This window comes from Paramisgurnus dabryanus, chromosome 12, assembly GCF_030506205.2.
Source record: "Paramisgurnus dabryanus chromosome 12, PD_genome_1.1, whole genome shotgun sequence".
Lineage (NCBI taxonomy): Eukaryota > Metazoa > Chordata > Actinopteri > Cypriniformes > Cobitidae > Paramisgurnus > Paramisgurnus dabryanus.
In genome coordinates, this window is record NC_133348.1 from 32,094,151 (window position 1) to 32,099,803 (window position 5,653).

Sequence of the window (5,653 nt, forward strand, 5' to 3'; positions counted from 1 at the left end):
TTGTTATTTTTGTTTTTTTAATGTTCTTTCAAATGTTTATATAAACATAAATTCACAAAATGTTTCACTAAAGTACTGATGTTGTGCAGTTGGCCACACACAGTGAAATGAATGGGTCTCTATGGGCCTCTCCTGGTCACAATGATTTATTTCCTAAACTGTAACCATAAAACTGTTTTTTTTTCTAAAACCAAATGGTTGAATTCAACACATAACATCTAGAGCAATATCTAAAAACAATTTAAATTAAATTTAGATCATAATTTATGTGAATTTTTCATAAAAAATTGATATTTTACAGGCAAGCTAATGGTGTAGTTGAGGAATTGAGTGGTAAACAGGTATAAAAGTACTTCATATCTCCCAAAACACAGCATTAATGTATAGATGGGAAGTAAATGAAAAAAATGATATATTATTTGTATCATTAAAAATGTATATATTTTTTGTAATCACCCTTTGAATTTCTGGGTTCATTTTTACCCCCAGGGAACACTAACGTATACAGAAAAATAGGGGCTTATAGGGTTAAAACAACGCGAGGATGAGAAAATTATAACAGAATTTTACAAATACCTTCATGTCACATGATTTTTACTTAATATCCTAATGATTTTTGCCATACATTTTTTTTAATTTTGACCCATACAATGTATTGTTGGCTATTACCACAGATATACCCGTGCTACTTATGGCTGGTTTTGTTGTCCATGCAGGGTCACATATGTCAACATCATATATCTCTTATTAACATATCTGCAAATTGGAGGACACGTTTTATTTTTCAATATAAAGTATGAAGTTGAAACACATGTACAATTGTGCAATAACAAATAGCCAAAGTTTGACCAGTAAAATAAGCGGATGTTCTTGTAGTTTTTGGGTCTCTGTATTTCTGCACAGGGAATGTCAGTGCTTTCTTACTTCCACCTGAACAAACTCAATTTCTGGACCTGGACCGTGGATCAGTAAGCAACAACATGCAGTGTGTTCATCTGTGACTTGAGCAGAAATCCACTCAATCAAGTTGTTGTTTTATAAAGGGATATCTGAACATTATTATAAGCAGTGGGATAAGAATTTTTTTTTAAATGCTATAGCATTTATAACAAGATTGTCAGCAAGGTTCTTATTTTCATCTGTTAGATCGGATGATCTCTAGATAACCCCTGTAGTAGAAGATAACACGACAGCATTTTTAAATAAAATTATGTATAATTTTCAACTATTGTTATGTTTAACTGAATAAAGAAAGTCTATTCTATGAATTTTCGTTTTTCTAGATGGGAAAAATGATCTTAGTGTTGACTAAAAGAGGTAGACGAATGCTTTTCGGACAAAATGCACAGATGTAAGTGGCACCAGATAAAACACATTCTGAATACAGTAGAAAGCATAATGATATGGCTATGTTAGTGTCAATGGTTATGCAGTGCTGCCCCCTGCTGACAGCATTCTGTATAACAGACCATAACACAGTTTATTGTCATTTCAAGAGTTAGAGAGAGTGATCCATGCTTTTGTGTCCTCACAGGTCGATTATTGTAATTCCCTTTATATGGGAATAAGTCAATCAAACATAAATCGACTCCAGATGGTTCAAAATGCGGCTGCCAGACTTTCGACTGGCATGCGCAGATTAGATCATACTGTATCTCCCCCGTATTATGCACTGGTTGGTGGTCTGTTACGGAGTTGCTCTAATTGAAAGGGCTCCTAAATACTTGAGTGATTTAAGGTCGTGGAGGTCAAAGAGAGTTGATGATTCCTAAATCTAAGCTGAAGTTGAGGGGTGACCGTAGTGCCTTTTCAGTCGTTGGCCCAAAACTGTGGAATATCTCCGACTGTCTCCCTCCGATTAGTTCCTTCAAAATTTGAATTTAAATCTAAGTTAAAAACAGCATTGGGTTAGAAATAACCCAGGAGAATTATGTTAAATTATGAATTTGCCCATTTCTTATTAAAAGCACCACATAGACATATAAACAACAATAAAAACCTGATCTCCCCACAGCATGAGGGCACACATTCTAGCTATTTACAAATATTTTAAAATTAATAAGTAACATCTAAGAAATAAAAGTAGTAACAGGATAGTACATCATGGATGCTCTCACTCACAGCTTCAAAATCATAAAATATACAAAAAATGAGGAATTTACCTTTTCATGAAAGATCCAGATGATGAAACATTCTGCTAAAAATATATTTTGTGAAGTTTTTCAGAAGCGGGGTTGTTTTAAAGTAACAGGACTGTGTGAAAACGAGAAGACACAATTAAAATAATTTTTATGATAAAATGTGACTCTGGAAAGCACCTGCAAACCTTTAGGACGGCACCACCTAGTGGTCAGGAGATGTAAAGAAAATAATAAAATGTTTATATTATTAGATTAAATTGCCACACTGACATTAGACTTCACTCTGTTGATTCCTTCTCTGTATCGCTTTATCATATTTACACCAAATTTGGTGGGTGTCATCATCACAGTCATGACCTGAGGCGCACAGAGCCACCTAGTGGTCTCAAGAAAAGAAAAATGGCTATTTTTGCCTAAAACTAATGCAAACGTAGATCTCAAATCGTGATAATTATCACGTATTCTTTATTTTGTCTGCTGTTTGTAAAAACAAGTCACATCTTTTGTGATTTACTGTTTTCCTTCATAAAATCATCCTACATAATGTAAGGATCATTAACCTTGATATCTTTAATATCGACCAAGTGAAGTACTGATGATGTATTTTGCTGTCTATTTGTGTTAAACATGCGACATTCAAGAATCTCTTCTTTTTGCATCCAGGTCAAGACAGTAGTTAAGTGAAAAACTCTTCTGCCATCTACTGGATTTTGTTTATATTCCATTAAATAAGTCAGTAGGACTCAAATTCAATTTCGAATAATATATTCAACTGTTTTTAGATCAAGGATGTGATTTTAGAGATTTTCTGATATTGGTAAATTCATTTTTTTGAGAGGAGTGGGGTGTTTGGGACAAGTGTGTCATCATCACCCTGCAGGACAACTGCATACTTGTGGCTTTCTATGATCTTCATCATGTAGAATGAATGTGAATATAAACATTGATGCCTGGATTAACACAATACAGTGCCCTAGGGTGACCACATTTAAAGTCATTGCAGGGCTCCAGACTAACTTTTTTACTAGGAGCACTGTAGCCCCTCACTGAAAATTTTAGGAGTGCAAGCAGAAAATGAAGGAGCACACCATAAATCAGCCTGCAATGCAATTATTCACACTTTTATAACTGTATTACCTACACATACTTTAATAATAAGTAGACTTGACATTTATTGCATGTCCTTTTGTACAATTGATCAAACTTTCAGAATAGAAAGTTTCCGGACTAGGACCGGAGTCAATTATTCCGCGTATACCACCGTTACCACAAACATTGCTCTGGTGCCTATTTTTAAGACATTTGACAAGTTAGGTGTGCGGTTTACAGAAAAATAATCAACACCCATAGAACATTTCTCAGCCAATCAGAATGCAGCAGTCAACAGACCTGTGGTGTATAACGTTTAATAAACACTGTTAAAATAACAACTTATCTGATAAAACATTATTTTGATGACTATTAAACTGGAGAACTGATGAGGGGGTCCAGGGGTTTTAATGAAGTTTGTTGTTTAAATGAATATGTTTAATGAAGGTCAATGTGTAAAAAATTATTTATTTTGCATTTAAAATATTTTGTGTCTGTCTTTAATAATAATATTTAGGGGATTTGGGGTTGTGGGCTTCATTTCTTCTTCTTTTGTCCGTGGCATATCACAGGCCTGAATGTAGAAATTGGAACATTATTTCAGGTAAGGCATTAACAAATGAAATTTAAAAAAGTTAAAGTGAAATGCAAGTCACACTGGCTAAAGGCCAGAACATACCTGCACACTGTTTGGTGTAAACCTGAGGATCAGGCTGTGGGTCCAGTCCTGAGGTCTTTAAGTCATCACTTGTGTTTCCAAGTCTTCAGCAATCTGGGTGTCACGATGAGTTTTTTACATGTTGCAGTCTAATCAAAAATGAAAAACAACATTCAAATGATAATGATAAAGGTCTGGTATAAACGTTACACAAGAAATGTGTGAATTTCCTGTGAATCACCTTTATTATAGAAATGATGCTGTATGTCACTCCTGCTTAAAAAACTGAGCTCAGAATCATCAGCATCTCATCTGGGATCTTTCCACAGGAGAAACAAAAGTGACTTCATCCAGAGACCTGAATGACATGAAACTGTTTCATCCATAACACTGATTTGATTTACCTGTGTGCCGATGACATCAGATATTTAACATTTACACAACTACACTAACAAGGGTTCTACTACTGGCTACAGTGATACAATTTCAATAACATAGACATCTTCATATCTGGGTGGGTTTGAAATAAGCATTGTTTTTGGCAAACTCCTCAAACACCACAAAGACTAAATTATAACAACTAATATAAACTTATTTAAATAAATTAGGCTTCATACAAAACACACGTCACATACATTACATTACATGATAAACCTAATTCACACTGATCACAACAAACACCAACAAAAACAAACATTTACATTTTTGGTTTGATGTTAGATTTCAAATGAATGAGTTTGTTGGCATTTCTCAGATCTGAATGAATTAGCCGATAGAAAAACTGAAACAAAAGTTAAGCAAAACTGTAAATGTTTAAAAACTGCTCACTTACCACCTCTGAAGTGATGAAAAATCATCTGGATTTATTACTGCATCCATCAAAAGATACTGACAGCAACAGTTGTGATGTTTGTCGATAAATGATGGCCAACTAATCCAGCTGACAGCATTGAAGGAAAACCAAACCCTGAAAATCTTAAAACACAAAAACTCCCCAAACATTTACAGCAGAAAAAACAAAATATGACAGAAAAAATACAACGACAAACCTGAAAACAACACAATACAGAAAAAACAACGACAAACCTGAAAACAACACAATACAGAAAAAACAACGACAAACCTGAAAACAAAACAATACAGAAAAAACAAAGACAAACCTGAAAACAAAATTGGTCAGAAAAAACAAAGACAAATCTGAAAATTACACAATACAGAAAAAACAACGACAAACCTGAAAACAACACAATACAGAAAACACAAAGACAAACCTGAAAACAACACAATACAGAAAAAACAAAGACAAACCTGAAAACAACACAATACAGAAAAAACAAAGACAATTCTGAAAACAACACAATACAGAAAAAACAAAGACAATTCTGAAAACAACACAATAAAGAAAAAACAAATACAAATCTGAAAATTACACAATACAGAAAAAACAACGACAAACCTGAAAACAAAACAGTACAGAAAAAACAAATACAATTCTGAAAACAACACAATACAGAAAAAACAAATACAAATCTGAAAACAACACAATACAGAAAACACAAGACTAATCTGAAAACAACACAATACAGAATAAACAAAAATAAATCTGAAAACAACACAATACAGAAAAAACAAAGACAAACCTGAAAATGACACAATACAGAAAAAACAAAGACAAACCTGAAAACAACACAATACAGAAAAAACAAAGACAAACCTGAAAACAACACAATACAGAAAAAACAACGACAAACCTGAAAACAACACA

The 5,653-nt window shown here is 33.5% G+C and overlaps 1 long non-coding RNA gene across 2 annotated transcripts; it reads right to left on the reverse strand.

The window, feature by feature from the left end:
• Positions 1-3,540: 3,540 nt before the first annotated feature.
• LOC135750041 (uncharacterized) lies at positions 3,541-4,918 on the reverse strand. 2 transcript variants are annotated; one of them, XR_010532560.1, is made up of 4 exons: positions 4,721-4,918; positions 4,130-4,246; positions 3,910-4,037; positions 3,541-3,804 (listed from the first exon to the last, which is right to left on the reverse strand). It is a non-coding gene; the product is annotated as an uncharacterized lncRNA (long non-coding RNA). The 2 variants fall into 2 exon arrangements; XR_012334739.1 differs by lacking the exon at positions 4,721-4,918 and having other exon boundaries at positions 4,130-4,291.
• Between the last annotated feature and the right edge of the window lie 735 nt (positions 4,919-5,653).